The 17,968-nt window shown below is 40.2% G+C and overlaps 1 long non-coding RNA gene across 2 annotated transcripts in view; it reads left to right on the top strand.

Annotated features, from left to right (window-relative positions):
* LOC144379560 (uncharacterized) overlaps positions 1 to 17,968 on the top strand; it is a 64,574-nt gene extending 46,606 nt beyond the window's left edge. The window contains exons 3-4 of one of the 2 annotated variants that reach the window (XR_013442737.1): positions 6,403 to 6,474; positions 17,909 to 17,968. This is a non-coding gene — a long non-coding RNA (uncharacterized LOC144379560). Of the gene's footprint in view, positions 1 to 6,402; positions 6,475 to 10,500; positions 11,376 to 17,908 lie in introns of those variants that run through there. The other variant, XR_013442736.1, reaches the window with a different exon arrangement.

Raw genomic sequence — 17,968 nt, 5'->3', positions numbered from 1 at the left:
TTTTGATGGACTCCTGTCTCACATTTAGGTCTTTCATCCATTTTGAGTCTATTTTTGTGAATGGTGTAAGGAAATGGTCCAGTTTCATTCTTCTGCATGCGGCTGTCCAATTTTCCCAACACCATTTGTTGAAGAGACTGTCTTTTTTCCATTGGACATTCTTTCCTGCTTTGTCAAAGATTACTTGACCATAGAGTTGAGGGTCCATTTCTGGGTTCTCTATTCTGTTCCATTGATCTATGTGTCTGTTTTTGTGCCAGTACCATATTGTCTTGATGATGACAGCTTTGTAATAGAGCCCGAAGTCCGGGATTGTGATGCCACCAGCTTTGCTTTGCTTTTTCAACATTCCTTCAGCTATTTGGAGTCTTTTCTGGTTTCATACAAATTTTAGGATTATTAGTTCCATCTCTGTGAAAAAAGTGGATGGTATTTTGATAGGGATTGCATTGGATGTATAGATTGCTCTAGGTAGCATAGACATTTTAACAATATTTTTTCTTCCAATCCATGAGCATGTAATGTTTTTCCATTTCTTTGTGTCTTCCTCAATTTCTTTCATGAATGTTCTATAGTTTTCTGTGTACAGATCCTTTGCCTCTTTGGTTAGGTTTTTTTCTTAGGTATCTTATGGTTTTTGGTGCAATTGTAAATGGGATCGACTCCTTAATTTCTCTATCTTTTGTCTTACTGTTAGTGTATAGAAATACAACTGATTTCTGTGCATTGATTTTATATCCTGCCACTTTGCTGAATTCCTGTAGGAGTTCTAGCAATTTGGGCGTGGAGTCTTATTGGGTTTTCCACAGAATATCATGTCATCTGCAAAGAGTGAGAGTTTGACTTCTTCTTTGCTGATTCGGATGCTTTTTATTTCTTTTTGTTGTCTGATTGCTGAGGCTAGGACTTCCCTGTTGAGCAACAGTGGTGATAGTGGACATCCCTGCCATGTTCCTGACCTTAGGGGGAAAAGCTCTCAGTTTTTCCCCATTGAGAATGATATTTGCTGTGGGCTTTTCATATATGGCTTTTATGATATTGAGGTATGTTCCCTCTATCCCTACTCTGTGAAGAGTTTTAATAAAGAAAGGATGTTATATTTTGTCAAATGCTTTTTCTGCATCTATTGAGAGGATCATATGGTTCTTGTTCTTTCTTTTATTAATGTAGTATATCACATTGATTAATTTGCAGATGTTGAACCATCCTTGCAGCCCAGGCATAAATCCCATTTGGTTGTGGTGAATAATCCTTTTAAAGTACTGTTGGATCCTACTGGCTAGTATCTTGATTAGAATTTTTGCATCCATGTTCATCAGGGATTTTGATCTGTAACCCTCCTTTTTGGTGGGGTCTTTGGCTGGTTTTGGGATCAGGGTAATGCTGGCCTCATAGAAAGAGTTTGGAAGTTTTCCTTCCATTTCAATTTTTGGAAACAGCTTCAGTGGATAGGTATTCATTCTTCTTTAAATGTTTGGTAGAATTCCCCTGGGAAGCCATCCAGCCTGGACTCTTTGTTTGTTGGGAGATTTTTGATGACTGCTTCAACTTCCTTGCTGGTTATAGGTCTGTTCAGGTTCTCTATTTCTTCCTGTTTCAGTTTTGGTAGTTTATACGAATGCATCCATTTCTTCCATATTGCCTAATTTGTTGGCATATAGTTGCTCATAACATGTTCTTATAATTGTTTGTATTTCTTTGGTGTTGGTTGTGATCTTTCCTCTTTCATTCATGATTTTATTTATTTGGGTCATTTCTCTTTTCTTTTCAATTAGTCTGGCCAGGTGCTTATCGATCTTATTAATTCTTTCAAAGAACCAGCTCCTAGTTTCGTTGATCTGTTCTACTGTTCTTTTGGTTTCTGTTTCATTGATTTCTCCTCTAATCTTTATTATTTCTCTTCTCCCTGCTGAGCTTAAGCTTTATTTTCTGTTCTTTCTCCAGCTCCTTTAGGTGTAAATTTAGGTTCTGTATTTGAGAACTTTCTTGTTTCTTGAGTAAGGCTTGTATTGCTATATACTTCCCTCTTAGGACTGCCTTTGCTGCATCCCAAATGTTTTGAACAGTTTTGTTTTCATTTTCAATTGTTTCCATGAATTTTTTAAAATTCTTCTTTAATTTCCTGGTTGACTAATCCATTCTTTAGTAGGATGGCTTAGCCTCCATGTATTTGAGTTCTGTCCAAATTTCCTCTTGTGATTGGAGTTCCAGTTTCAAATCATTGTGGTCTGAAAATATGCAGGGAATGATTCTAATCTTTTGGTACCAGTTGAGACCTGATCTGTGACCCAGGATGTGATCTATTCTAGAGAATGTTCCATGTGCACTTGAGAAGAATGTGTATTCTGTTGCTTTAGGATGGAATGCTCTGAATATATCTGTGAAGCCCATCTGGTCCTGTGTGTCATTCAAAGCCACTGTTTCCTTATTGATCTTTGACTTAGATGATCTGTCCATTGCAATGAGTGGGATGTTAAAGTCCCCTACTATTATTGTATTATTGTTGATGTGTTTTTTTAAGTTTGTTATTAAGTGGTTTATATAATTGGCTGCTCCCAAGTTAGGGGCATGAATATTTACAATTGTTAGATCTTCTTGTTGGATAGACCCTTCAATTATGATATAGTGTCCCTCCTCATCTCTTATACTGTCTTTAGTTTAAAAATCTATCTGATATAAGGATGGCCACTCCAGCATTCTTTTGACGTCCATTAGCATGATAAATGGTTTCCACTCCCTCACTTTCAATCTGAGGTGTCTTTGGGTCTAAAATGAGTCTCTTGCAGACAGCATATCAATGGGTCTTGCTTTTTTATCCAATCTGATAGCCTGTGTCTTTTGATTGGGGCATTTAACCCATTTACATTCAGAGTAACTATTGAAAGATATGAATTTAGTGCCATTGTATTACCTGTAAAGTCACCGTTTCTGTATATTGTCTCTGTTCCTTTCTGGTCTATGTTACTTTTGGGCTCTCTCTTCACTTAAAGGATCCCTTTTAGTATTTCCTGCAAGGCTGGTTTACTGATCACAAATTCTTTTAGTTTCTGTTTGTCCTGGAAGCTTTTTATTTTTCCTTCTATTTTGAATGACATTCTTGCTGGATAAAGTATTCTTGGCTACATATTTTCCTCATTTAGCACCCTGAATATATCATGCCAGTCCTTTCTGGCCTGCCAGGTCTCTGTGGATAGGTCTGCTGCCAGTCTAATGTTTCTACCCTTGTAGGTTACAGACCTCTTGTCCTGAGCAGCTTTCAGGATTTTCTCTCCGCTTCTGAGATTTGCAAGTTTCACTATTATATGTTGGGGTGTTGACCTATTTTTATTGATTTTGAGGGGTGTTCTCTGTGCCTCCTGCATTTGAATGCCTCTTTCTTTCCCCCAGGTTAGGGAAGTACCCCACTATAACTTGCTCCAATATACCTTCTTGCTGCCTCCTCTCTTTCCTCTTCTTCTGGGATCCCAATTATTCTAATATTGTTTCACTTTATGGTATCACTTATCTCTCAAATTCTCCTCTCATGATCCAGTAGTTGTTTCTCTCTCTTTTTCTCAGCTTCTTTATTCTCCATCATTTTGTCTTCCATATCACTAATTCTCTCTTCTGCCTCATTTATCCTAGCAGTTAGAGCCTCCATTTTTTTTTTCTTTTTGCATCTCATTAATAACCTTTTTGATTCGACTTGGTTAGATTTTAGTTCTTTTATTTCTCCAGAAAGGGATTTTCTAGTATTCTCTATGCTTTTTTCAAGCCCAGCCAGTATCTGTATAATTGTTATTCTGAACTCTAACTCTGATGTCTTACTTATATCCATACTGATTATGTCCCTGGCAATCAGTACTGCCTCTTTTTCTCTTTTTTGAGGTGAGTTTTTATATTTTATCATTCTGTCCAGAGAAGAATAGATGAACAATAGAACAAAATACTAAAATGGGAACAACGACCCCAGAGAAATATGCACTAAACAAATCAGAAGAGATCCAAAAAAAAAAAAAAAAAATTAAAATTAAAAAAGAGAGAGAATATAATCAGACAGGTGAACAGAACAGAGCAATACACTGGATCCTGTGTGTATTTTGGTCTGTTTGTTAGAAAACTAGAAACCAAAATTGTAAAGAAAGAGAAATTTATGTATGTACAAAAATAAAATTAAATACAATGAAAGGATAAAATGTAACTGTAAAAATGAAAATTAAAAGACAAAAAAAAAAGGAAGGAATATAAACAGACAGGTGAACAGAACAGAGCAATACACTATAACCTGAGTATATTTTGGTCAGTTTGTTAGAAGAAACTACATCTCAAAATTGTAAAGAAAGAAAGACATATATACACAAAAATAAAATTAAATACATTGAAAGGATAGAATGTAACTGTAAAATGAAAATTAAAAAATACCTTAACAAACAAACAAAAAAAAAAGAAGAAAAAAAGAGAGACTATGATCAGACAGGTGACAAGAACAGAGTCATACACTAGATTCTGGGTGTATTTTGGCCTGTTAGAAAAAACTACATCCCAAAATTGTAAAGAAAGAAAAAGTTATATATATATATACAGAAATAAAATTAAATACAATGAAAGGATTGAATGTAACTGTAAAAATGAAAATTAAAAAAAGATTAAAAATAAAAAAGAAATTGGGTGAAAAAGGAAAGAGAAAAAGAATTAACTTTGAAAGACTAAAGAATCATGGGGAAAAAGTCATGAATTCTATGTGCAGTATTCCCCTAGCCCTGGAGTTCTGCCGTTCTCACTGATTGGTAAACTTGGTCTTGGCTGGCTGTTCTTGCTGATCTTCTGGGGGAGGGGCCTGTTGCTGTGGTTCCCAAATGTCTTTGCTGGAGGTGGAATCACCCCACCCTTGATGGGGGGCCGGGCTAAGTAATCTGCTGGGGTTTGCTCTCGGGAGCTTTTGTTCCCTGCAAGCTTTCCGTACAGCTTTGGGGGACGAGAGTGAAAATGGCGGCTCTCATGTTATGATACTTTATCCTTCTTACACTGAGAGTCTTTGTGGTTCTACTTCTGGGGTCTGCTGCCTGCTGTTTCTCTAAGCTCTTGTTCCCGGCTATTTGTTTCTTTATGAACACTGGGATTGTTGAAGTGAGTTCAGATTTCTTGGAACTTTCTCTGGGGGAATGCTCAGAGGCCTGACTTTAAAGTGTTTTCCTCCAGGGAGAATATATGTTTTCCAGAAGCTGCAGGCTCTGCAAACCCAGGGCCACTTTAAATGTTTGCCCTGAGGGCTTTTCTTTATCCACAATACCCTAATAGTGCTGTGTGGGGGCTGAGCTCTATCATGAGGGCATTTTGTGGTCATAAATTCTTGTTGTTTTATCTTCACCCAATATCAAGGTTTGAGACAATCAATTTTCCTTGTTGCTCCATGAAAAGCTCATTATTTCTACTTTACATTCACCCTGTGGATGTAGCCCTTTGGCACCCAGCATAAATGTGGAAGAATGGGAAGCTTTTACGATGCTCTCCACCTGGTGTCAATTCTAGATCTGGGGCTCTGTCCTCTGAATCCATAGATACCATTAAAAATGGAAACGCAAGCTCATCTGGGTTTAGTTAAAACCCTCAAGGTGAAAGCCAGTTTCAGCTCTTTGCCTGCTCTGATTTTTACTTTCACTTTGTTTTTTGTCTGAGAATTCCTTTCCTTCTTGACAACTCATCAATGCATTTTAAAGGATTTTTCCCCTTAATTTAATCCAGCATTAAAAAAATTTTTAGTGAAGTATTTCCCAAAGATACCTCCTCCATGATACTGCTGGAAAATGAACCTGTGTGTTCTTTTATTTATTTTTAATTTCTTTTTAAAGATTTACTTACTTATTTGAGAGAGAGAGCATGAACATGAGGGCAGAGGAAGAGGGAAAGAGAATCTCAAGCAGACTCCTTGCTGAGCACTGAGCCTGATGCGGGGCACGATCTCATGACCCTGAGATCAAGACCCGAGCTGAAACCAAGAGTCGGATGCTTAAGCCACTGTGCCACCCAGGTGCCCCTGTGTATTCTTTTAAAAAGATTATATGAAATCATACCTGGGATTTGCATTTAAATAATTCCATCGCCCCCCAAAACCACACAAGATTGGCAAAACTGGGTGATAGGTACAAAGGATTTTGTTATACTATTCCTTCCACTTTTAGGTTTGTTTGAAAATGTCTTAATAGAATTTTTTAAGAGACAGAAAAAAGGAGAATCCAGAGGTTTGATCACAAAAGGGCTCCCTTTTCTATTTCCCTCAAGGGCTGTCTAACCTGGACTACTTTTTAGCCACCAGCAGCAATGTTGAACCCTTCTACTCTCAGTACATATAAAAATGTAAAAATTTGAAAATAAAAATTATACTTTTACCAATAGCTATTGTTTATTGTCTTTACTCTGTTCCAGGTGAATATCTTCCCCATGGCCCAGTCAGGAGGTGTTAATATCTCCATCTGCAGAGAGGAAACAGAAGCTCAGGTAGATTCGAAATGACTTGTAGATAATCACATATTCCACCAGTGGTGGGGCCACTAACCGAACCTCAGTGGCCAAAAATCATTTCTTGTCTGTCTGGCTGCAAAGCTCTCGCCTCTAACCACTGCAGTAGATTGCCTCCCACCACATGTACTGGACCGAAAAGAAAAAACCAAAGCATGGGCCCCTCCTCTGCTTGGAACCTTTCAGAATCTCTTCTTCCTGCTAGCTCTTCCGCTCCTCTGTTCTGTGATTCTACTGTCTGTCCCTCACTGGACCCTTTCCTCACCTCCCCCCCCTTCCAGGCCTGGGTCGCCAGCTTCCTGCTGGGAATTTCCTATTGGCCTTTCCTTGCAACCAGCTCTTGGAGTCATAACGTCTTTAAGCTCGCCGCTCATCCCCAGTTAGTTGTGAGGCCTTGAATATATAATAGCCTTCTAACCAGATTCTCTCCTCCAGTCTCTTATTTCTCCAGACTGATCTGTATATCACACACGTTACTTGCACTAAAACCCTGCTTTTGTGTGGACTCTGTTCTAAAACCTTCAAGTCCTTGGGATGCCTGGGTGGCTCAGTCAATTAAGCGTCTGCCTTCGGCTCAGGTCATGGTCCAGGAATCCTGGGATGAGTCCCGCTTGGGGCTCCTTGCTCGGTGGGGAGCCTGCTTCTCCCTCTACCTGCCACTCCCCCTGCTTGTGCTCTCTCTCTCTCTCTCTGACAAATACATAAATAAAATCTTAAAAAATAAAAAATAAAATAAAATAAAACCTTTAAGTCCTCCTAGGACTTAGGGTTGGAATGACAAACATGGGTCACAGAAGAGCCCCTCTGTGCCCCACTGCTGTCCCTCACTCTTATCAGAGCACACAGCGCTCACAGACCACAGCGGTCTTCTCTCTCAACCCAGTGCTCCTGGAAACCCCACGGAATCAGGTGCACACAGGGGACACCCTTCTTGCTTGTGACCTAGAGCCCTGAGGGTAAACTCCTGCACTGCACGGTCAAGGCCCTCCCCTATAAAGGTTTCATTCTTCACATGGAATCTCTGTGGATACTTGCATGAGCCCTCTGTTCTAGCCAAACAGCTCTATTCCCTGTCCCAGGGACATGTCTGGTGCTTTCTCACCCTGGCTTTTGTTCTTTGCTCATGCCGTTTTCCAGATTTTGCCTCCCCTGCTCCCTGTTCTACCTACTGAACACTCTTCCCTGCCAGGTCCAGCTCAGATTCTAACTCCTCTCTCTCTTTTTTTTTAATTGAAGTGCAGTTGACATACAATGTTATGTTAGTTTCAGGTGTACAACATACTGATTCAACCACTCCATAGGTTATGCAGTGTTCCCCATAGTAAGTGTAAGGGTGGTTGCCATCTGTCACCAGGCAATGCTATTATCGACTATATTCCCTATGCTATAGTTTTTACCACTCCGACTTATTTATTTTATAACTGGAAGTTTGTACCTCTTAATCTCCTTTATTTATTTCACTCATCCCCTCACCTGCTCCCCTCTGGCCACCACCAGCTTGTTCTCCATATTTATGAGTCTGCTTCTGTTTGTTTGTTTTGTTTTTTAGATTCTGCATATAAGTGAAATTGTATGGTATTTGTTGTAATGGAGCCCAAGTTCATCTCCCCATGCACAGCAAAGCCAATCACTGAGACACTGAGTATGTAGCAAGAAAAGGGTTTATTCTAGAGACAGTCAAACGAGAGACAGGAGGCTGGCTCAAATCTGTTTCCTGGACTAAGATTAGAACAAGTTTTTTATAATCCTGGGGTTGGAATTACATACATATTGATGAAGAAGGTGGAGAAATTTATGACTATTTGTGAGGAAAGATAGAGCATGCACATTGTGCAAACATATATGTAAAATGCATCCCATGTTCACTTTGGGGTGGACACTTAATATTAAAATGAGGCAGAATTCACCTTCTGATGTCAGGAGGTTATCTTAGGACAAGGAGAGAGCTATAGGTGTGCTCCTAGAGCCTGTATAAACCAGATGTGGTCTTGGACTCATTAATCTAGGGTAAGGAATGCAGGGCCATGTTTGTTCATAGGCTGGAACCATATCAGTGACCTTCCAGTGGATCTGTTAGTGGAGTCTGAAAAGAAACAGTAGCCGATGAGGGAGAAACAGATCTCTGAAAAATAAGCTTTAAATTTCCTGTTAGTTTCAACCTCATTAACTCTATGGGTCTGGTTTCATTTGTCTGACTTACTTCACTTAGTATAATACCCTCTGAGTCCATCCATGTTTTTGCAAATGGCAAGATACCATTTCTTTTTTTAAGGCTGAGTAATATTCCATCACATATGTATATATTGTATATATCATATATATACATATCATATATACACACACACACATATATGTGTGTGTGTATATATATATGTGTATATATATATATATATAAATCACATCTTCTTTATCCATTCATTAGTCATTGGGCAAGTAGGTTTCTTCCGTATTGTGGCTATTGTAAATAATGCTGCAATAAATGTAAGAGTGCATATATCTTTTCAAATTAATGTTTTCATTTTCTCAGTGTAAATACCCAGCACTAAAATTACTGGATTGCATGGTATTCCCATTTTTATTTTTTTGAGGACCCTCCATACTGTTTTCCGTAGTTGCTACATCAATTTACATTGACACCAACAGAACATGAGGGTTCCCGTTTCTCTATATCCTCACCCATACTTGTTATTTCTTGTCTTTTTGATACTAACTGTTCTGACAGGTGTGAGGTGATATCTCACTATGGTTTTGATTTGTATTTCCCCGATGATGGGTGATGTTTAGCGTCTTTTCATGGGTCTATTGGGCATCTGCATATCCTCTTCAGAAAAATGTCTATTTCAGGTCCTCTGCCCATTTTTTTTTTTTTAAAGATTTTACCCATTTGACAGAGAGAGACACAGCGAGAGAGAGAACACAAGCAGGGGGAGTGGGAGAGGGAGAACAGGCTTCCCGCAGAGCAGGGAGCCCGACGCGGGGCTCGATCCCAGGACCCTGGGATCACGACCCGAGCCGAAGGCAGACCGCTTAACGACTGAGCCACCCAGGCGCCCCCTCTGCCCATTTTTTAATTAGATTATTTGGGGGGGGTTGGTGTTGAATTGTATAAGTTCTTTATATATTTGTTATATTAACCCCTTACCAGATACATCATTTGCAAATATGTTCTCCCATTCATTACGTTACTTTTTTTAATGATGTTGATGGTTTCCTTTGCTGTGCAAAGCTTTTTAGTTTGATATAGTCCCAATAGTTTATGTTTGCTTTTGTTACCCTTGCCTAAGGAGACATATCTAGAAAAATGTTGTTAAGGCTGACAATATCCAAGAGATTACTGCCTATGTTTTCTTGCAGGGGTTTTATGGTTTCAGGTCTCATATTTAAGTCCTTAATCCATTTTGAGTTTATTTTTGTGTATGGTGTAAGAAAGTGGCCCAGTTTCATTCTTTGGCATGTAGCTGTCCAGTTTTCCCAGCACCATTTATTGAAGAGACTGTTTTTCCTCATTGTACATTCTTGCCTCCTTTGTCATAGTTTAATTGACCATAGGGTGGGTTTATTTCTGGGCTGTCTATTCTGTTCCATTGATCTATATGTCTATTTTTGTCCCAGTCCCATACTGTTTTGATTACCACAGCTTTGTTGTATAGCTTGAAATCAGATTCTAACCTCTGTACAAATCTCCCTAGATTGCCCCAACTGGACATGTCATCCCCCACTTTAAACCCTTCTCCCTTGTCTGGCCCATCTCTTACCTGACAGTGACCATTTAGGAGTCTTACCATGTCTCTCTGGTTCTGTCCCTTTATCCCTTACACCAAATAGCTCACAGGCAGATGCTAGAAACATAATCTGTTCTGAATTTCCCAGGTAAAGAAACAAAATTGCAGAGAGGTTGAGGGATTTATGCAAGTTGACACAGTAGGTGACAGCAGCCTGGGGACAGAATGTCAATTTCTTTTTTTTTTAATAAAGATTTTATTTATTTACTTATTTATTTCTGAGAGAGAGAGAGAGCACAAGCAAGGGGAACGGCAGGCAGAGGGAGAAGCAGCCTCTCCACTGAACAAAGAGCCTGATGTGGGACTTGATCCCAGGACCCTGGGACCATGACCAGAGCTGAAGGCAGATGCTTAACTGGCTGAGCTACCCAGGCATCCCCAGAATGTCAATTTCTGGATGCCCCTTCAGCATCATCCCCCTACACTATGCTGTTTCCTTCACCAACTAAGTGCTAACTTCCTTGTGGGAAGAGAATGTATTTTGCACTTTGAATACATACCCATTCCCTCCATCGCCCCCAACCCACATACCTTTCCCCTGCCTCGCACCCAGTCTTGTTTTAGAAATATTTGTTGGTGATGAAAAGGCAGTCCCATTTGGAACTACGGTATTTGTGTAGTCTCAAATATGAAAACAATTTTTTTCCTTGGAGAAGGGGAACATTTCAACATATTACTACCAGAGAGAAGCAGTAATAGAAAAGAAATGCATTTAAAACCCTCTTACATAGTCAAACAGTTCTCAGAAGCACAAAAAAAGGATACTGCTTCCCTTTGCCCAAGGCCATTTTGAGAGTAGAGAGATCAGTGATGTCTTTCTTTTTCTGACTGCCAGATAATTCTGCTCAAAAATTCATCTCAGGGATCAGACATAGTGACCATGATCCCTAGTTCAGCTAAAATGTATTGGGACCAGCTGTGTGCAGATTTGTGTTCAGTCAGAGAGGAAGAGTAAAAAGTGAGACCTCACAGTTTAATTGGGAAAGATACATTTAAGAGCAACTCTACATCAAGACTCACTGTCAGGGCGCCTGGGTGGCTCAATAGGTTGAGCGCCCAACTCTTGGTTTTAGCTCAGGTCATGATCTCAGGGTTATGACCTTAGGGTCGTGAGATTGAGCCCTGCATAGGGCCCCATGCTGGGCGTAGAGCCTGCTTAAGATTCTCTCTCTCTCCCTCCCCCTCCTGTGCACGCACGCACTCTCTTTCTCTCTCAAATAAATAATCTTTTTTTTAAAAGGTTTTATTTATTTGACAGAGAGAGACACAGTGAGAGAGGGAACACAAGCAGGGGGAGTGGGAGAGGGAGAAGCAGGCTTCCCGCTGAGCAGGGATCCCGATGCGGGGCTCGATCCCAGGACCCCGGGATCATGACCTGAGCCGAAGGCAGACGCTTAACCAACTGAGCCACCCAGGCGTCCCTCAAATAAATAAATAAATCTTAAAAAAAAAAAAAAAAAAAAGACACACTGTCAAGGTGCCCTACTGGAGCGTCAAATATTAATGGCAGTAAGCATTTGAAAAATTATTCTACCTTACTAGTAATCACAGACAAGCAACTTTATGTAATAATAAATATCATTATTCCTTGATCAAATTGGCAAAGTTTTTTGGTTTAAATCATAATACCCAGTGTTGACTAGAGTTTTGGGCAGTGGGCTCTCAAACACTGTGGTATATCCTCTCAGGTGATAATTTAGCAGAAATGTTTTAAAACCTTCAAAATGTACATTCTTCCTCTAGCAATTCTATTTCCACAAGTAGACTTAAGTCTGTTTTCCAAAGATTTTGCTACAAATATCCTTGTTGTATCAGTATTTTACTTGTGATAGTGAAAAAGTGGACACAATCTAAATAATGATAATAACTAACATTTAATTGAGTATTTACTATGTCCCAGACACTTGCTTGAACACGTTACACACCTTAATTCATGCAGACCTTATAAAAAGCAATATGGGGGAAATACTATTATTTTTATCATCCCCATTTTACAGATGAAGGGCTGAGGCACACAGAGGTTATGTATCTGGTCATATGCCTGGTAAGTGGAAGAGTCATGATTTAGCTTCAGCTGTCTAGCTCTATGTCCATACTCTTAATCATTCCACTCACTTCCTGCCCGATCTAAACAGCCAATAGTAGCTATGGTTAAAATCAGTAATGTTCAACATGTGTGGGTATGAGGGGGTGGGAGAGAGGGAAAGAGAGAGAGAAAGATCGAAGGAAAGAAAAAGGGGGAGAAGGAAGAAAGAGAGAGTATATGAATTATAGCACATGTATACAAACACTATGCAATTATTAAAAATGATAATGCAAACTCTACAGGCATACCTTGTTTTATTGTTGTTAGCAGATACTGCATTTTTTTTAACACCAGGGTACAGGTGTCCTGGGAAGTTTCCTGCTTTGAGCAAGTCTATTAGCACCATTTTTCCGACAGCATTTGCTCACTTTGTGTTTCTGTGTCACATTTTGGTAACTCTTACACTATTTCAAACTTTTTAAATATTATTATTTTTGTTATGGCGCTCTGTGATCAGTGATTACACCTTGCTGAAAGCTCAGATGATGGTTAGCGTTTTTTAGCAATCAAGTGTTATTTAATTAAGATGTACTTTTTTAAGACATAATGCTGTTGCACAGTTAATAGACGATGGTAGAGTATAAACATAAATTTTATATGTACTGGAACATTAAAACATTCATTTGACTCAATTTATTGAGATACTTGCTTTATTGCAGTGGTCTGGAACCGAACCCGCAATATCTCTGAGGTCTGCCTATATTGAGTTGTATTCTAGAACAATGTCTTTAAAACTCTTTTGACATGACCTATATTAAGAAATAAATATTTGGGGTGCATGGGTGGTGCAGCTGGTTGGTTGTGGGACTCTTGGTTTTGGCTCAGGTTGTGATCTTAAGGTTGTGAGATCGAGCCCTGTGTCAGGCTCCACATTCAGTGTGGAGTCTGCTTGAGTTCCTCTCTCTCTCTGCCCCCCCGAAATAAGTAAATAAATCTTTAAAAAAGGAAGAAAGAAACATTTTGCTTCACAACCATGCCCATCTATGACAGGTGGAGGGTAACCCGGTTTCCACCAGTACAGCTGTGCTATTTGTATATGGTGGGTGTCTCTTTTTCTATGTCATGGCAGTTCTTAAATTTTTGGAGTATCATATACATTGGTTTACACATACCACACACATTTATACACACACACACACACCTGAAATAGAAGTTTCATGAAAACCACACTTAGTCTTACTAACTATGATGAAATCTTATATTTTCTCTTCTGTTCTATTCTATTCCATTCTTAAAATCCTGGTTGTCAGCCTGTAGTTGAGTTCATCATCCTAAATTAACGTACCCATAATTTGAAATTGATTCTGGAAGAAAATCACGGTGCTTGTAATACTTAAAGTCTCCACAAGAAGGCACCACAATTCTAGCCAGAAACGGTTTACAGCAAAGGCTTCCCCCCTCCCCCCACCCCGGGGGACTGGGAGAGGGCAGGGAATTTGTCTTTTGCAGGACACAACTCAATGATGGACCAGGCGCAAGGCACCTGGCCGAAGGACAGCTCATCTCTTGACCATGAACCTATGGAAAGGCTTGACACAAATATCTCTGCCCTGTGGAGACTCAGGGTCTCAGTCACAAGCATCTGACATGGAAACTGGAGAGATATAAATGATTGGCAGAATAAAGGAGAAAATCCATGAGATAAGGAGAAGGTGGAGGGTAATAATGGGTCAATAATAAGCCAAAGGTTCAGTAAGTTCAAGTTATGTTTGGAAGACGAAACTCAACAAGGAGCTAAGAACGCTACCTAGATCAGGGAAGCCTGCCCATAGGAAGAAGAGATAGCATCATAGCATCAGTAGACACCGAGGTGCAAGTCACATGGACGGTGTTACCCCGGAGGGAAGATCCCACACTCTCTGCGGGCGTCCCTGGAGCTTCCGGCTTTGTGCTGCCCGGTCATTCTTGATTTCCCTTTCTAGGAGCCTCCTGGATCCCTGTATTCCTGAGCGCCAGGGATCCTTACAGCAAACGCTTCCTCTGTTTGCTGACCCAGCAGCAGTCGAGTCTCTTCTGTTTATTCCTACAAAGGAGTCTAACTGAAAAAAAAAGCAAAAAGAAAGATGTTCCCAGCTTAAGTTAAAATGTTCCCATATTAAGTTAAAAAAAGGATATCCCTTCAGAGCATTTCTTTATAATGTAATTTTGTTTTAAAATGTATAACATAAAATCTGGAAGGGTATACGTCAAGATATTGACAGCGGTTATAGCTGAATGATGATTTGTGAGAATACTATTATTTTTTTTTTTTAAAGATTTTATTTATTTATTTATTTGACACAGAGAGAGACAGAGTGAGAGAGGGAACACAAGCAGGGGGAGTGGGAGAGGGAGAAGCAGGCTTCCCGCTGAGCAGGGAGCCCGATGTGGGGCTCGATCCCATGACCCTGGGATCATGACCTGAGCTGAAGGCAGACGCTTACTGGCTGAGCCACCCAGGCGCCCCGTGAGCATACTATTATTTTGCACAAGTTTTTTTTCTAAAATTATCATATACTAATTGTTTAATGTGTTAAGGGCAATGCTTATTGAAAAGAAAGAAGGAATTTTAAAAACCAAGATATTTTTTTATGTATAAATCTCTTTATTTTTTATTTTTATTTTTATTTTTATTTATTTATTTATTTATTTTTAAATTCAATTAATTAACATATACTGTATTATTAGTTTCCGAGGTAGAGGTCAGTGATTCCTCAGTCTTGTAGAATACCCAGTGCTCATTACATCATGACAACAGCACAGGGTTGCTGAATGTCTTCCGAAGGATGATACGATTTGGGCTGGGTCCCAGAGACCTTTCAGGGTACAGGTGTCCTGGGAACTTTCCTCAAAGGGGCCACTGTGAGTGAAGTCCGAAAGGCTAGTGCCCCCAGGGAATACTGGGGAAATGGGGGGGGCTGACTATAGCTGAAGCAGAGAGCACCCTGAGCTCTTAAAGGATACAAAAGTTTGAATATATTTGGTAGAAATTGTTTTATCTTTTTACAATTCTAAAAAGTATGCACTTTTTGATATTTGAAATGATATAATTTATATGTAAGTTATAAAGCATAATAAACAAAAATATATCCGCTACCCAGCTTAAAAAATAGAACATGACTAATACCCTTGAGACCCTCATATACCTCTCTACCCATCAAGCTCCTGCCCTTCCAAAAGTAACCACTCTCCTGAATTTTGTATTTAACATGGCCCTTATGGTTTTATTGCACAGTATACATTCTTAATAATTGTAACAGCTAGGGGCGCCTGGGTGGCTCAGTCAGTGGAGCGTGGACTCTGGGTTTCGGCTCAGGTCGTGATCTCGGGTCATGAGATAGAGCCCGGCATCGGGCTCCGTGTTCAGCAGGGAGTCTGCTTAAGACTCTCTCTCTCTCTCCCTCTCCCTCAGCCCCTCGCGCTTGTGCTCACTCTTGCTCTTTCTCTCGAAAATAAATAAATAAATAAATCTTTAAAAAAATAATAATAGTAACATCTAACATTCTTTGAGTGCTTGCTTTTTGTAAGACACTATTTTAAATTCTTTGTATTTTAACTCTAATCCTCACAACAACCAGAAAGGGTAAATATTGTTATTAACATCCCAATTCAGCAATTGACTGGACTGAGGCAAGGAGAGGTTGAGTGACCTGCTCAAAGTCACGCAGCTAGTACGTGGCAGGCCCTGGTTTCAAGCCCTGGCAGTTCGCTCTAGCTTCTGTACCCTTAACTACTTATTCTACGGACTCTTAACAATGTACTGCCATTCTCCTTATTTTTGCATCACGTACAAATAGAATCCCACTGTGTTAGTTCTGTCTGTCCAGAAGCGCATTCCAAGATGTGGGCTCTAATGAGAGTGGTTTCTTTGGGAGGTGAGCCACTGTATTAGTCAGAGCTCTCCAGAGAAATAGAACCAATAGGATATACATAGATGATATAAGAGGAGATTTATTTTTATTGTAGGAATTGGCTCACACGGTTGTGGGGGCTTAGAAGTCCCACCATCTGCCGTCTGTGAGCCGCAGAACCAGGAAAGCTGGTGGTATAATTCAGTCTGAGTCCAGAGGCCTGAGAATCAGGGCCCCATCGGGTAAATCCTGAGTCTGAAAGTCTGAGAATCAGTAGCACCATAAGTCCAAGGGCAGAAGATGGATGTATTAGCTCAAGCACCGAGCAAATTTGTCCTCTACCTGCCTCTTTGTTCTGTTCAGGTCCTCAAAAGATGGGATGATGCCCACCTGAATTGGGGAGGGCGATCTTCTTGGCTCAGGCTATCATTCAAAGACTCATCTCTTTCAGAGACATTCTCCCGGACACACCCGGAAGTGTTTTACCAGCTTAGCTCCTTAGTTCAGTTAAGTTGACACATACAATTAACCATCACAGCCACAAAAAACCAGGAAGGGAATGGAGTGGAAAACAAGGAAGGAAAAGCCAACAAAGAAGTTACCACTTTGGGGTGCCTGGGTGGCTCAGTCGTTAGGCGTCTGCCTTCGGCTCAGGTCGTGATCCCGGGGTCCTGGGATCGAGCCCTGAATCGGGCTCCCTGCTCCGCGGAAAGTCTGCTTCTCCCACTCCCACTCCCCCTGCTTGTGTTCCCTCTCTCGCTGTGTCTCTCTCTGTCAAATAAATAAATAAAATCTTAAAAAAAAAAAAAAAAGAAGTTACCACTTTGGGCAACTGCATCTGAGTCACACTAAGGAGCCAGAGTAGAATAGACACTAAAGATTTATCCCACCCAAGGGGGTGGGGGGTGGAACCAGAGTATTAATATAGCAACTCGTGGCGATCATGGGTTGAAGCCGGGCTCCTAGGTGTTAATTCCTGAGCACTCTGGCCTGCCTTGTGTGCAGACAGGGCGAGCTTCGGAAAGAAACCCCCCGGCAGAGGGTTGCAATGACTGACATAGGGCTTGGATTGACCTGTGCTGAAATGGTAAGGCCTAAGGGGTATGAGCAGGGAGCTTCTAGTATCTTGTCACAGACTCTGTGAATAATCCTGCAATTTGCTTTTATTTTTGCTTGCTGTTCACTGCTGTGGTTGTGAGATTCATCCATGTTGGCATGGTGGTCCATGTAAATTGTGGTTCATCCATTGTCACTGCTATATTCCATTCTAGGACTGTGTTCCATTTATTTATCCCTTCTTTTTTTTTTAATCCCTTCTTTAGTTAATGGACATTTGGGCTGTTTCTATTTTTTTGTTATCAGAAATAATGTTACCTTCTTTCGCAAGTCTCTTGTTGCCTTTGTCAGGAGTTTCTCCTCTATACCTAGGTTTAGAACTGTTGGGGGTAGGAAGTATTCGCATCTTACTCTTTACCACACAATGAGTACAGCAGTTGTCCCAGGACAAGTATCAGTAGCAGAGTTTCAGATTTCCTAATGTTTCATACCTTTGCTCAAGATGATACTGTTACAATTTTTGCCAGTCTGGTGGGTATAAAGTGACATTTCTTCAAATTTTGGGAGGATGCACACACACACACATACACACATTTTTTAAAATTTACAAGTCATGTGGGTCCTAGTTCAATTTTGGTCTCTGTCATTTTTTTTTAAAGATTCTATTTATCTATTTGAGAGAGGGAGAGCATGAGCAGGAGGAGGGGCCGAGGGAGAAG

This window comes from Halichoerus grypus, chromosome 12 (assembly GCF_964656455.1).
Source record: "Halichoerus grypus chromosome 12, mHalGry1.hap1.1, whole genome shotgun sequence".
Lineage (NCBI taxonomy): Eukaryota > Metazoa > Chordata > Mammalia > Carnivora > Phocidae > Halichoerus > Halichoerus grypus.
This window is presented reverse-complemented; position numbering and strand designations above follow the sequence as displayed.